Consider the following 15628-nt stretch of genomic DNA (forward strand, 5'->3'; position numbering starts at 1 on the left):
TATCCTTTATTACTGATGACAATGGCTGACATGTGGTAGGCAGTATCTGTAAATATGTGTGGGAAATACACCATAAAACGAGATAGAAATGACATGCCCCAGCCCTCATCCACACTTCGAGGAGCAGCACCACCCCTTCCAGTAACGCGGCTCTGAGGGAACCTACCAGTGGCAATGCCCTGCTTTCTACTCAGCTGGATGGCCAAGGTCTGGCCAATCACAGTAGCCCATCTCTGTGTCCTCTGTGGTGATGGTCTAGCGGAGGGCACGTGACTCAAGCAGGTCAATTGGTGTTTTTTTCTAATTAGTCATGAGGATGTGAACCTGGAGACTTCAATTGCCACATTCCCTCCACATGAGCAATGGACGCCAAGCAGAAAACAGCGGAGTTTAGAAATGAGGAAGGAGAAGAGCCCGGCTGTGTGGAGGTTTTAGGCTCAAGTTCTGAGGCCCTGGCAGATGCGGTCAGTTTGTCTTTCCATCCTTGAGTCACACCCCACACCCCTTGCAGCTGCAGAAGCCATCCTCCACTCTGCCCACCTTTTTGGTGTGTTTTTTTTTTTTTGCTTCAGTTAGTTTGATGTGATTTTCTATCATTTGCAAATGACAAGGTTCTGCCTAACACACAGGGATTAATTACATGCGTAATTAATCACCATTTGTTATCAAGGAAGAAAAACACAGGTTGTATTGAGAACAAACAGTTGGTAGGACTACCCCAGCCAGGAGGGTCACACTGCTTCTCAGAGGAATGGCATTTAGCTGTGGCCTAAAGGACAAGAGGAGTTAGTGGGACAAAATAGGGGAGGTAGGGTTCTGGGCAGTGGAGCAGCAGGTGTGAAGGACCTCGGGTGGGAAGGAGAAACCTGGGAGCATTCGGGATACCAAACAAAGGCCAGTGTGATGGACACCTTTGCGTGACTGGCCAAAGGCCAGTGGGGTCCCCACCCTCGCCCCCATGCGCTGGGATTCCTTCTGTTTCCGTATTATTGGCTGCCAGCAGCTTACCTTGTACCCGTGGCATTGAGAGGCTGGAGACACCACACCTGTATGGAGAGCCAGCAATGCCTGGGAGTTTGTCTTCTCCGGGTGCCCAGCGCCAATAACTGACTGGTATGGAAGAATGAAAGCTGGAAGAATGAAACTCTGAGACATAATGCACTCCAGAGCTTCCTGTGGGATCTGGAACAGTCTGGAACAGCACCTGAAGTCGCACTCTTACCTGGCTTCTTCCTTTTCGCCACCCTGCTTCTCCCACTTCCTTACAGGTCCCTCCTGGAAGCAGAGAAGAACCACCTGAGTCTGATTCTTTGGTTCAACTTCTGCTTGGGGAGAACCCTGCTAAACCAGCTAGTGTGGCTAAAGCAGAGTGAGGTAGGGGAAGGTAGCAAGAGATGGGACTAAGATGGGGGTAGGGACCAGGTCATGGGACTTTAATGGGTTCTGTACAGGATCAGGAGCAATGGGATACTGCTGAAGGTCTTTAGGTAGCAGAGCAAGCCTTCCTCACTCACCCACTCAATGCCACAGAATCAAACTCTCCAACATTTCTCAAACATCCCTTTCACAGCCCATTTGTTGGTATTGGCCCAGGGTGTTCCTTCTGCCTGGAAAGCCCTCTCTCACCTTCTTTACTCAGTTAACACTGACGTGTCAAGCAAGACTTACTTCAAGTATTGCCTCCTCCAGGAAGCCTTCCCTGACCTCCTCCAGTCACCAACCCCACCCAGGGCTGGACTACATGTTGCTTCTCTGCATTCCCCCAGCATCTTCTCACTGCTTTTATCATTCAGCTCCCTTGAACAAGGGAACATTTGTTGGGGGAACCTGCTCAAACATTTTATTATAGGCAGGGCATGTAATCCAAAAAAATTAGTGATGTCAACCCTAGATTCTGAGCTTCTTAAAAGCAAAATTCATCTACGCTTTATTCTTTAAAGTTTTAGTCAATGCCTAGTAACAACTGGCAATTACCTACTTGCTTGCTATGTGGTAGGCTACTGTCCCAAGTCCTCCATGTGCTATTGTATTTATGACCGTTCTGGGAGGAAGGTATATGTTACCCTCATTTTACAAAGAAGACAACTGAGGCATGGAGAGACTAAATAACTCTCCCAAGATTGTAAGCAAGTGACAGAGCAGGATTCAAATTCTGATAATAATGACTCTGGACCTTGATTCTTAATTAATGTGTTGAGACCAAAATATAGCACACTCAGAAGAAGTGTGATTGTTTACCACTATCATTGTAGGATCCCTGTATTTCTAGCCTCATTTGGCCTCCTCTTTCTGCACTGGGTATCTCCAGTCATGCTAATCTACATCCCATCTCCTGCCTGAGAAAGTTTCTGTTGCTCCTGCAGGACCTCACAATGGAACAATTACTAGGATTAGAGTCTCGTTTATCTCTCTACGGTAACGAGTAAGATCCTTGTCTTCCTGACAAGATTTTAGGGAGGCCTAGACACTTTGATGAAATTTGGGAACCCCCAAGAGGCCTGTCAACCGCATCTGCAATCCTCTCTGGAGCAGGAATGGGTGAAGAGTAATTCCTGGGAAGGCTTCCAAGAAGCTTCCGGTTGGGACCTGTAGACTGTGAGAGGCACAGCAGACTTACGCCTTGCGGTTACTCTGGGCCCAGCCATCCCACCTTGCTCACAGCCTCTGTTTCTGTGCTTATTTATTCAGCACTCACTATAAAGAAGCCTACTACGTGCAAGGCACCAGATTAGATGCTCAGTTTACAAACAGGCCTAAGGGAAGGTCCTGGGCATTAAGGAGCTTGACACCTAGGGGCATTTTCATACACTGGGGCAAGTGCTGTGGTGGCAGAAGTAGAAATACAAGAGGGGGGCCCTTGATCTTGATCCAGATTGGGAGTATCAGGGAAAATCTCCTGGCAGAGGCAAAAATGCAGGGAACTTCGAAGACTTGTGTTTTGATCTTGACACGTTCCTCATTAAACTGCATAACTTTGGGAAAATTATCTAACCTCTCTGAACTTGGATTATCTTATTTGTGTAGTGAGAGTAATCATGTGTAGAGTATGGAATTAATAAAATAATGAAATAACTATTTATCAGTCACATAGCTAATAGTTGCTGAATTCTCACTGAGCCAGGCACTGTTCTCTGCATTTTTAGCTCATTTAACCAAAAAAAATCTTGTTACAAGCCTTTGATATAGAAACTATCATTAACACCATTTGGATTAACAAACCAGAGGCAGATCCTGAAACAAGGATTTCAATGCAAATAGTTAATAGAGAGATGCAGAGAACATGGGCAACAGCAGGGAAAAGGGAAGCAGCCAGTGGCATATGTATTATTAAGCCAGATCACTGTGGTGGGTAAGTCCTGCAGGAAACTCGGGAAATGGTGCAAAACACATGCCTGGGAATTACTCGGGCCAAGAGGCAAGAAGGCTGCAGCATTTTACCCCCCATCTGTCAGCCATTGGTCACAGGCGGCCCCCAGGAAACCGGGCCTGTGATACACATGAATAAAGTGGGTTCTGGAGGCCTAAGAATGCCCCCCACCGAAGATGCAGGTGCTGGCCATGGAAAGTGGAGCTGGAATGGGTGGAAATCATAAGGGGACTTGAGGGAATAGGCACCCAGAACTGGTCAGATCTGCTACGGTCTCAGAGGCTCAGAAACTAGCCCAGGGTCAAGGAGCTACTGCGACATGACCAGGGGTGTCAAACTCATTCTCACCAGGGGCCACATCAGCCTCACGGTTGCCTTCAAAGGGCCGAATATAATTTTAGAACTGTTTAAATGTAACTACTCCTTAACAGTTAAGCAAGAGCTTGGTGCTGCTGCCAGGCGGAAACAAGGTGCCAGGCCAGACAAAACAAGCTGGAGGGCTGGATTCAGCCCGTGGGCCTTGTGTTTGCCACCTGTGGACTATGTGAAGGAACTGGGATTGGAACCCAGGCAGCCTGGCTCCAGAGCCAATTCTATTAAATCCACACTAAACTGTCTCCTCTACATTCTGGTCATATAAGTGTAGCCACGGTGTTGGTTGTCACTGTCATCATGAGTATTGTTCTTTGGTCCCAACTCTATTAAATCCCAAGGCAGGTAGTCAAGCCATTCCTTTTACCTTATGCTGGGTTGGAAAGATTGAGTTTAAGAATCAGGGCCCCTTAGTTCAAGTCCTAACTCTGCCCAGCCTAGCTAGACAGTTTCCCCTCTCTGGCCCTGATTTTGTCATTTATCAAATTGGATGGTCTCCAGGAAAGTTTCCCTGTCTGATGTTTTTCACGCCTCTCATTTAGTTTTCCAACAAAGTGCAGGGTGCCCTCCTGGTCAGCCCATGTCGGGGAGTGTCCCTGGCTTGACCATCCCACCCCTTCAGCCGGCAAGCTCCTGATTAACCAGGACTGACGGTAATTCATGTATTTACGATCTCCTCCTCGTTGGGAACAAGAGAAAATTAAATTGCTCACTGGAGTCAGTAACAGATGGTTGGCTACATCTTCTTCTGACTGGGACCCCCCCCAGAGAGAGTAATTGAGGGCACCCTGTCACAGGAAAAAACCAAGGGGTGAGGGCGGCTGAAGGGTGGTTGGGAGTCCTCTCTCTGGCACGTAAGTCATTCCGATGCCTCTCCATTTCTCAGTGAAGGAGAAAATCAAATACAACCCAGAAGGAACGAAAGCAGTTTGTAAATAGGACACGCTGGGGTGCCCCCAGCTTTTTTTATTCTACTTAATTTATTGTGCGTGTGTGTGTGCCCTCAAAGCCAAGTTAGAGGTTTGGCCCAGGAAACTCAAATTGTCCGGTCCCAAGAGAACTCTGGGATGGGTCTGAAAGCTAACTGGACTCTGCTCATTCGTGAAAGTGATGCCCCTTGCCCCATGCAAAGCCTCCAAAATGCTAATTTTAACCAAAAATTAATATAAGATTTTTATTGCTCAATTGAGCAAGAAAGGAAGGATATGTTAAAATATCTACTTCGGGCAATGGTTTACACCCAGCCACCCCACGGACATCCATGTCACACAAAACCCCCCTGTATCTCCTGGAGTCTCCATCTCCCTTTCCTGGGCGCCCCCTTTCGGCCCCTCAGTAAAGTGCTCCACAGTTTATAAGGCGTTTCCTTTGATATGAAACTCCAAAGAAGCTTTTTTTCAAGGGGATGTTAAAGGAGTACAATTTGGAGCATAAAAGAACAACAGTGCCACCTAGACCTGGCTTCTAATCCTTATTCTGTCACTGAAAAGCTCTGTGCCCTTGAGCAAGTCACTAAGCCTCTCTGATCTTACTCTTTTGATCTTTAAAATGAAAATGAGAACATCTTATTTTGAGGATAACAGCACAGGTAAAGCGGCCAACAGAGTGCCCGACATACTAGATACTTAATAAATCTTTGTGCTAAATCACAGAAGCACAAATTAACAACAAAGACAAAAAAACCTTTGAAATCACTCTCCTAGACTTACCAGCCACTGGATTATGAACCTACAAGCAGAGTTTATTTATACTTTTAAATATATTTAATTGATTATTCTATTAGAGTGGTCCCATATTCCCCCTTTGCCCCTGTCCACCCAGTAACCCCCACTCCCTCAGGCCATCCCCACACCACTGTTCACATCCATGGGTCATGCATATAAGTTCTTTGGCTACTCCGTTTCCTATACTGTACTTTACATCCTCATGGCTACTCGGTAAGTCCCTACTTGTGCTGCTTAATCCCTTCACCTCTTCATGCATTCCGCCACACACTCTCCCATCTGGCAACCATCAAAATGCTCTCTGTATCCACGATTCTGTCTCTGTGCTTCTTGTTTACTTAGTTTGTTTTTTAGATTCAGTTGTTGCTAGACATGTATTTATTGCCATTTTATTATTTTAGTTTTGATCTTCTTTTTCTTAAATAAGACCCTCTAACACTTCATGTCATAATGGCTTGGTGATGATGAACTCCTTTAGTTTTACCTTGTCTGGGAAGCACTTTATATGCCCTTTGATTCTAAATGGTAGCTCTGCTGGGTAGAGCAGTCTTGGCTGTAGGTCCCTGTTTTTCACGACTTTGAACCTTTCTTGCTGATCCCTTCTAGCCTGCAAAATGTCTTTTGAGAAATCAGCTGACAGTTTTATGGGAACTCCCCTGTAAGTAACTAACTTGTTTTCTCTTGCTGCTTTTAAGATTTTTTATCTTTGACCTTCGGCATTTTAATTATGATGTGTCTTGGAGTGGGCCTCTTTGCATCCATCTTGCTTGGGACTCTCTGTGCTTCCTGGACTTGCACGTCTATTTCCTTCATCAAATTAAGGAAGTTTTCTTTCATTATTTTTTCAAACAGATTTCCAATTTCTTGCTCTTTCTTTTCACCTTCTGGCCCCCCTATGATGTGAATATTGGAGAACTTGAGGCTGTCTGAGAGACTCCTTACACTGTCCTTGTTTTTTTTTTATTCTTTTTTCTTCTTGTTCTATGTGGTTGTTTTTCTGTTTCCTTATGTTTCAAATCATTGATTAGATTCTCAGCTTCATTTGTTCTACTGTTGTTTCCCTATAAATTGTTCTTTATTTCAGTTAGTGAATCCTTTGTTTCTGACTGGGTTTTTTTTTATACTGCTGAGGTCCTCACTAAGTTTTTTTTTTTAATTTTCTAAAATAAGATTTTATTCATCCATCTTTAGAGGGGGAGGGAAGGAGAGAGGGAGAGAAACAATGTATGGTTGCCTCTCGTGTGTCCCCCATTGGAAAGTGGACTGCATCCTAGGCATGTGCCCTGACTGGGAATCGAACCACGATACTCTGGTTTGCAGGCCTGTGCTCAATCCACTGAGCTACAATCACTAAGTTTTTTGAGCATCCTTATAACCAGTGTTTTGAATTCTGTGTCTGGTACATTGTTTATCTCCATTTCATTTGGCTCTTTTTCTGGAATTTTGATCTGTTCTTTCATGTGGGCCATGTTGCTTTATCTGCTCATTTTGGCAGCCTCCCTGTGTTTGTTTCTATGTATTAGGTAGAGCTGCTTTGACTCTGTGTCTTGGTAGTGTGGCTTAAGGTAGTAGGTGTCCTGTAGGGTTCAATGGCACAACCTTTCCTTTCACCAAAGCTGAGTACTAGAGGTGCACCCTCTGTGTAGGCTGAGTACACCCTCCTTTTATAGCTGAGCCTTGATTGTTGTCAGCAAGTCAACAGGAGGAATTTACCCAGGCCAGTCAGCTTCAAGGACTGACTGTGACCACTGACCACCAACCTTGCCCTGTGCAAAGGATCATCTCTGCAGGGGTGGGTATAGTAGATCTGTAGTTATCCACTGGGTACATGGGCTCTGGGACTTTCCAGGTCGTACCGGCCCCTACCTGTATTCAGCCCCCACCTGTATTCTGCCCATGGCCACTCTTCTTTAGCTATAAAGCAATCTGATGGCTGCTACTTGTGCTAGGCTTGGAGATCCCAGGAGAAGATAAGCTGTGAATTTAAGCTGGCTTCTGCTGGTACCAGGCCTAGGGCCATGTGACAAGAAGTATGGGGACTGAGGCTTACTGAGGCCAGCTGTTACTTGTTTGATAGGATTTGTGAAGCAGTGAAGCTTGAGCCAAGACCAGCCATTCATATGGAAAAGTCACAGTTAACAGTTTGGGTGGGCCTGTAAATTAGTTGAGATGTAGTCTCAGGGGATCTTCAGGGTGGGGCAAACAGAGTTAGCCTTGTTGATGGAGTCTCAGATATGGCGCCCACCTGCTCGCTGGCTCTGTGACTCTGTGGGTGGAGGGCTCCGCAAAGGGACAGTGACCTCTGCCTGCCTTTCTGTCTGGGAGAAAGCTGTCTCCCAGTTCCCTCCTTGATGCCAGACACTTCAGTTCTTCCTTGTATACCGCTGGTGCCTTTCAAGCTGCTACTCCAGAGATGGAGCTCAGAGGGAGTGAGTATGAGTAAGTCTGTGTGTGGGTTCTTTAAAGGGAACTGCTTGAAACTCCAGAAGTTTTTCACTGATGCAATCCCTGCTGGTTCTTGCAGCCAGAAGTTATGGAGACTTACTTCCCTTACACTGGAACCCTGGGCTGGGGCCTTCCTGGTATGGGGCTCGGACTCCTCAGTCCTGAATACCTCTCATGATTTTTTATCCACCACACATGGATGTGGGACCAGCCTGTTCCATGTCTCTGCCTCTCCTACCAATCTGGATGGAGGTGGTTTCTTTAATTCCATAGTTGTCAGACTTCCATTCAACTCAATTTCTGATGGTTCTAAGTGATGGTTGTTCTATATTTTTGTTGTATTCTTGATGTGGTTGTGCAAGGAGGTGAGCCGTGTTTACCTACACCATCATCTTGACCCGGAGTCCCAGGCAAAGTTTAAATGCATCTTGCCCTTCTCTCTCTGTCCCCTCCTCGTGGCAGTGATGGTGGTAGCTCTGTTCCCCATCACCTCCCTCCCCCAATTACACACATTCATCTCCCTCACTCCAGGGGGCCAACAGATAATTTGATTACTTTTCCAACCCACAACCTGGTTTGATTTGGACAATGCCAAATGCCCACAGTACAGAGCCTTTCTGCAATAACATTTCCCCAATATTAATGTAACAAATTTTGAACATAGAAAATAATCACCTATAATTCTACTATCCTAATGTCAAATCCTTATCCTATTCACAAGCAAGCTTTTCCATCATTGCCAAAGCTTTTCTTCACTTAACATTCAGGACCCTAAATTGGATCCTGGAATAAACAAAGGACATTAGTGGAAAAACAGGAAAAATCTGGAAAAAAAATCTAGAGTCTAGATAATAATAATGTAAGATGTTAACATTAAGGAAAGCCAGATAAAGAGTATATGGAAACTCTTGTACTATCTTCGTAAACTTTCTATAAATCAAGTTATTCTAAAATAAAAAGTTTATTTTTTAAAGGCATGGTACAGAATAATATATACTGTATGTAACACTTGTGTAAAAAAAAAACATGTCCGCTCTTAGAAAAAATAGGCAACACTTGGTCATCATTTTGTTACTAAATAACAGTTCAGCTTCAACTATCATATTTCTATTTTCTTCTAAGTCTTCTACCACTTACAATTTGTGAACTATATTTTACCTCTCTGACCTCTATTTACACATCTGTAAAATTGGAATTATAATAATTTCCAGATACTACTATGATGATTAAATAAGATAATACAGTTCCTGACAAATAATAAATGCTTAGAGTTTTTATCATTCCCCTGTACTGACGTTTTTTCTTCCTCGAGCAGCAAAGCCCCATGTGTCACTGAAAGAACTGTTAAGTATCACTGGACTTTGGTTCCTCATCTGTTCCTCAAAATGACCTCTTGTGGCAGCTTTAGATCACTGGTATAGGTTGTCATACTACACCAAAGGCAGAGCAAAGCAGGAGAAATTAAAACAGCCAAACACACTGCTTACCATGTGCTGAACTATTATAAGAGCCTTACATGCATTACTCATTTAACATATCAAAACTATGAGGTAGGAGTTCTCCCTTTTACAGATAAAGAAACTAAGGCTCAGAGAGGTGAAGTAATTCACCCAGGGTCACACAGCCAGTCACAGGTTGAACCAGGTGGTCTGCCTTCAGATTTTGTGCTGTGTGACCTGCTAAACAGGGGCTGCTGTGAGTTGTAAGAACCCCAACTCTCACAGCAGCTGGAGGCAAAAGTCCCAGTTGGCAAAGGGGAGCTGGGAGAGATACCACTGGCATCCACTGCAAGGAAGATGGAGAATCACATACTTGCTTTTACACATCTCTTCCCTAAAGGGATGCACATCACTTCCACTCATATTTCACTGGTCAAAACAAGTCATTTGTTCAGGCCTACCGTGAAAGGTTTGGGGCCCACAGAAAGAAAACCACAAATGCTGATGAGCAGCACTGCTGTCTGAGGAGCATTATTAACATAGAGGGGTTTTCTTAAAAGGGTAGATGCATGACTTAGAATACTTCTTTCCAGCCCCTTCTTGCCTGTAAGGTCTCTTTTGAGAAATCCGCTGACAGTCTGATGGGAACTCCTTTGTAGGTGACCGTCCCCTTATCTCTTGCTGCTTCTAGGATTCTCTCCTTCATTTTAATCTTGGCCACAACCAAGATTGCTCTATCAAGCAAAGCTTTCATTTAAAATGGAAGGCCAGTTAAAGTGCTTCTCAGATAAGACCAAATTCAAGGAGTTCATCATCACCAAGCCCTTATTATATGAAATGTTAAAGGGACTTACCTAAGAAAAAGAAGATAAAAAGGATTAACAGTGAAAGAACAGCAAACTCACAGTTATTAATAACCACACCTAAAACAAAAGCAAACTAAGAGAACAGGTAGATCAGGAGTGAACCATAGAAATGAAGATCACGTGGAGGGTTAGCAACAGGGGAGTGGGAGAAGGAGAAGGGGGGAGAAGGTACAGAAAATAAGTAGTATAGATGGTAGATAGAAAATAAATAGGGGGGAGGGCAAGAATAGTAGGGGAAATATAGAATCTAAAGAACTTGAGAAACGTGTTCATAAACTAAAGGGGGGGATGGTGAGGGAGGGGTGTGCAGGGTGGAGGTGAATGAAGGGGGGAAATAGAACAAATGTAATGGCATAATAAATAAAATAAAAATTAAAAAAATAAAGAAAGAAAAAAGGCTAGATGCATTTGGTTTATATTGAAATGGCAGCTGATATAATGATGATTACTATATTATTAAATAATGAAATATAATTATTATAGCAATAATGTTATAATTTTGATTAACAATTTAAAGAAACATCCTCTTCCTCAAATATAGACAAGCTCCAAACCTTGCTAATTTTGTGATTTTCTACAATAGCATGGCCAACCATCTGCAGTTGCCCCGGACAGAGAGTTTCCGAAGACCTGGGACTCTCAGTGCTAAAATGGGAACAGTCCCAGGCAAACCAGGACAGTTGGTCGCCCTGCCTTTCACAAGTCTCGTAAACAATATTCCAATCTACTTTCTTTTAGGGATCCAATGGACATGTAAACACACAGCCCCATTCTTGGTGCACGGTAAATTCATTACATTCTGGCACCATCATTATTCTTAGACTTCCAAAAACTGTTTGACTTCAATATTATATTCTGGCTTTACAGATGAAGATGCTGAAACCTCAGCAGGTAATGAGAGCCTCCCACGGTGCACACGCCCAAGTGCAAGTCTGTTCTCTGGGGCACGGAGAGCAGTCCCTGCCCTTGCTTGGGCTCCGCCCTGCCCAAGGGTCTGACAGCAGAAAGATGCTATTAGGCTCAGGACTGTCTCAGACTTGGGGCAAGTGTTCCCCTGCAGCAACCTGATGGTTTCCCCACCATTCATCCAATCCACGCCTCCCGTGGTGAGACTGTGTATAAGCTTCTATTCTTGCATCTGTGGGAAAATGCCTCTTGGTACTGAATTTAGAAATCTGAATATGTGGCTGGTGATGCCCTCAGAAAAACCTCTCCTGGAGGAATGAGACCGTTCTTCAGAGAATGATAAATTACAAGTCCCCTGAAGGAACAGTACCTCTGGCACTTAGGAAGCCTGTTGTACCTGGCCAAGGCCTTCCCGCTGTTCCCAACAACCTGCAAAAAGTCAGAAGAGCCATCACCATCTTTATCCCTTGGATAGAAATAAAGCAGCTCCGGGAACCAGGTCTCCAGCTAACCACAGTTCTCTCTGCCATAGTAAGACCCTCAGATGGTGGCTCAGAGGTCACATTCAGCTAAGTGAACAAGCATACTGATTTTCCCCAGACTGTTCCAATTTTATCAATTAAAGTCACCCATCACAGGATACCCAAAGTTCTGGGCAAATCAAGATAGTTGTTCCATGGTTTCCCTGATTGCCCTCACCTCAAACTATCTCTCTTATCCTGTTACTTAAATTTATACGAATCCTGTGCTTCTCTTCTGTAGCTCTCATCAGAGTGTAATTAAGCAATCGATTGGGAAATTTATTTAATTCTGTCCTGTCTGCTAGATTGTAGCTTTAGGCGGGCATTGACCAAATCTGCATCCCTTGCTCCTAGCCCATGACATTATGCAGAGTAGTCCCTCAATAGAACTTCCTCACCTAAATGAATGATTACATGGAATGAAAGAACAAATTGCCCAGAGAATGTTCATTATGTAGGAATACCTAGTAACCGCCCGTGCTCAGATAGGCATTTCCTAAAATGTCTTCCTTCCAGATGTTAATATTAGTTACAAAATAAAGGTTTCCTTAGTGAGACAAAACACCAGAATTCTGGGTTAAACAAAGTCCATCAGGTTTCTTTGTTTACTGGGTGAAGTACCTACAGTGTTTCCCCAACAGTTTAACCACGAATCCCTTTAGTAAAGAGCATCTGGGGGACTCATGCTTCGCAAAACATCCTTTGAGAAACACTGGACTAAATGAACATGTAGACTCGCTGCCACCTCCGTCCCCAGTCTCCTTGAGGCTGCGGTTGTTAATGCCGTTGTCGTTGTTATTAATGCTATCGCCGTCATTATTAAAGCTGTCGTCATCATTATTAATGCTGTTGTCATCATTATTAAAGCTATCGTTGTTGTTATTAAAGCTATTGTTGTTGTTTCTTGTCAATGGGTAAGACAAAGCCAAGGATAAGCTCTGCCTCTCACTACGGGCTCTGACCCTCCAAACTCTCATACCTTCACGTACCTTCACTCCCATACCTCCCAAGGCAAACTAATGCTTCATGAAAATAAATCACAGTGCTATGCTGGCTTGTTTCCCCGAAATACTCATGAGGGGATGACAAGGCTGTTGCAGTTTGTTCTTCCCAAAGCCCCCCTATCACTCTCCAGTCGTGAGCCGCCTGATCCCTGCTTGGAGAGTCGTTAGTAACTCTTTTGGACCTCCCGTTAGGGTGGAGTTGGTCACAAAATTTCCTTCATTCTGTCCTACGATGAGCTGAGTGCTCAGTGGAGAGGTGGCTGGGTTCCTACATAGCTAAGCAACCTTCCTGGTGATTATTCACAAGTAAAGACTGATCAGTCTCCTAGAGCCTGCAAAAGAAAACAAATCAAAGAAAGGGTTTGCCTCACTGTTATGAAGACTAAAAGAACAGTAACAAGAATAAAAGAATAGCACCTGCTCCTGAGGGGGTAAAATAATGGTGCATTTCAAAGTAAACTCGAAACTGTTTTTGAAATATACAAACTGATGAGCAGGCACAAAGTCATTTGTCAAAATGAAAAACAAGGAGAGAATTGGTCAACTTTCAAGTGTCAGAAAATAAATAAAAGTAGGCTTTCCTGCTAGATGCCAGTTCTTTTCTATACGTTTATGTATTAATTCATTCTTTCATTCGACAAAGCGAGGGGTGAAGATACATCGGGCCCTGTGCTCGTAGCCACGGGAGACGCAACAGTCAGCAGAAGAAACACCACTTCAGTGTTTACAGAGCCTATAGATTAGAGAGGGAGAGTGTAAATAATCCGGTAAATAAGTCGGGACAAGTGCTATGAGAGAAAAAGAAAGACTCTTTCAGCTGCGATGGTAGCAAGCTCAACTAAAAATGACCTAAGTGAAAGGAAATGTGTCTTGCACAATGAGAAGACTGGGGGAAGCACAGTTTCTGGGTTGCTTCATTGAGTGACTTAACAAGTCCCCCAGAACTAGGCTTTCCCATCCTTCTGCCCTGCCATCCTCCTCGGGGTGTGGGACTGTCCCTTTGGTCTGCAGTGTGCAGCCTCATGCAATGGCTGCCATTGCTCCAGGCATCCCACGAGGGACAACATTCTGAGGCTGAAATGTGTTTCTTCCCCTGAGGCGCCTTTCTCCACCGAAGTCCTTTCCCAAGGCCCTCAAAAGACATCTGCCTCATGCCTCACTGGCCGGATTTTCATCCCAGGCCCTTTCCTAAACCAATCACTCACAAGAGGAAAGGAATTACCCTAACATCTTAGACTTGTAGAGGCTTCACCTCCTCCCTAGAAGTTTGGGATTGCTTAATATCTAGACAAGAACAGGGTACTATTGGCAAGGTAGAAGAGAAGAATTTTGCCCACGATCAATTTTACTATCAGAAAATTCTTATTAGAGAGTCAAACAACTTGTTTCACACAAGTTTAAATTGAAGAACAGATGAATCTAAATCCCAAATTCATGGTTTTTTTTTTTCCCTTCCATTTTAAGGCATTTAATGAGGACTATACAGATGCACGTGGTGTTGATGCTCTGCTCCAAGATGTGGGCTGATCCTGCAGTTGAGTCTGCAGTGGAGGGGCCCCAATCATGGGAGGAAACAATGGGCTGGGGGCAGGGAGGGTACAACACATTTTCACGGGAGAAACTCAGGAACAGGAAACGTGAATAGAAGAAATTACCATATTTCTGAGGGTCTCATAGCAGGTATATTGATTAAAATATATATATATATGTGATTTATGACCAAGTAATTAATAATGAATAATTAATGAATAAGTGAATAAGATTGAATAAGATTAGTGAATAAGTAAATGGAAATAAGTGAAGGAATTAGCAAATAAAAAGTAAATGGGCCCCAGCTCATGTGGCTCAGTGGACTGAGCACAGGCCTGAGAAGCAAGGGGTCACTGGTTCAATTCCCAGTCAGGGCACATGCCTGGTTTGCAGGCCAGGTCCCCAGGAGGGGACACACAAGAGGCAACCACACACTGATGTTTTTCTCCCTCCCTTTCCCTCTAAAAATAAATACATAAAATCTTTTTAAGAAAAAATAAATGAATGGTTTCTGGTTCCAGCCAAGATGCACACTCCACTATGTCTCACTCCTGCTGAAAACAAGTGAACACTCTGGGAAGAAAGTCCAGTTTTCTGAGGACTCAAAAAAGTGGGAACAGGCAAATCTGCAAAGAAAATACAACTCCAAGTAACAGTGAACTAGTGGTGAATTTCCTGTGATTTTTTTTCTTCCAGTTTTCCCCTCCCTGGACTCAAAGGCAGCCCAAACTCTAGAATTATGCACTGAATGATCACGAAGAAGCTCCTTCTATCCTGGGTTCCAGGAGGGGTTTCCCACTCCAGGAGGCGGAGCTTAATTCCTCTCCCCCTGAGGCTGGATTGGGCGACTCAAGACCGAAGAACAGAGTATGGGAAACAGAAAAAGTAGCATCTTGACGAGCAGAGAAATTAGACAGACGATACTGTAACCAACTCACATGGTAGTGACAACTCACATGGTCCTGACATAATAGGATGAGGACACTTCATCTGTGTGACCCCAGTCAATCACAGGAAAACATCGGGCAAACTCAAACTGAGAGATGTTTCACAAAATCCATGACTCATCAGGAGTTTCAAGGTCATGAAGAACAAGGAAAGTTCGAGAAGTTGTTACAAATCGGAGACAGGACCACTGAAGGTAAGGCGGGACCGATCCCACGACAGAAAAGAAGGCATTGGTGGAGAAAGTGCTGAATTCAGAGCAAGCCTGTGGCTCAGTTACAGTGCACGTCTACCTCAATCAGCTTTGACAAACGTGCACGGCAGCGTTGAGATGTTAACATCGGGGAAACTGAGTGAAGGGCGTAGGAGAAGCCTCTGAATGTCTAAAATGGTTCCAAATAAAAAGGATTTTTTTAAAGTAAGAAGATGGGAAGAGACATACCATACAAACACCAATCATAAGAAAGCTAGAGAGGCAACAGTAATATCAAAGTAGACCTATGGATAAG

The sequence above is a fragment of the Artibeus jamaicensis genome, unplaced genomic scaffold (genome assembly GCF_021234435.1).
Source record: "Artibeus jamaicensis isolate MK-2021 breed Jamaican fruit bat unplaced genomic scaffold, CSHL_Jam_final scaffold_1019, whole genome shotgun sequence".
Lineage (NCBI taxonomy): Eukaryota > Metazoa > Chordata > Mammalia > Chiroptera > Phyllostomidae > Artibeus > Artibeus jamaicensis.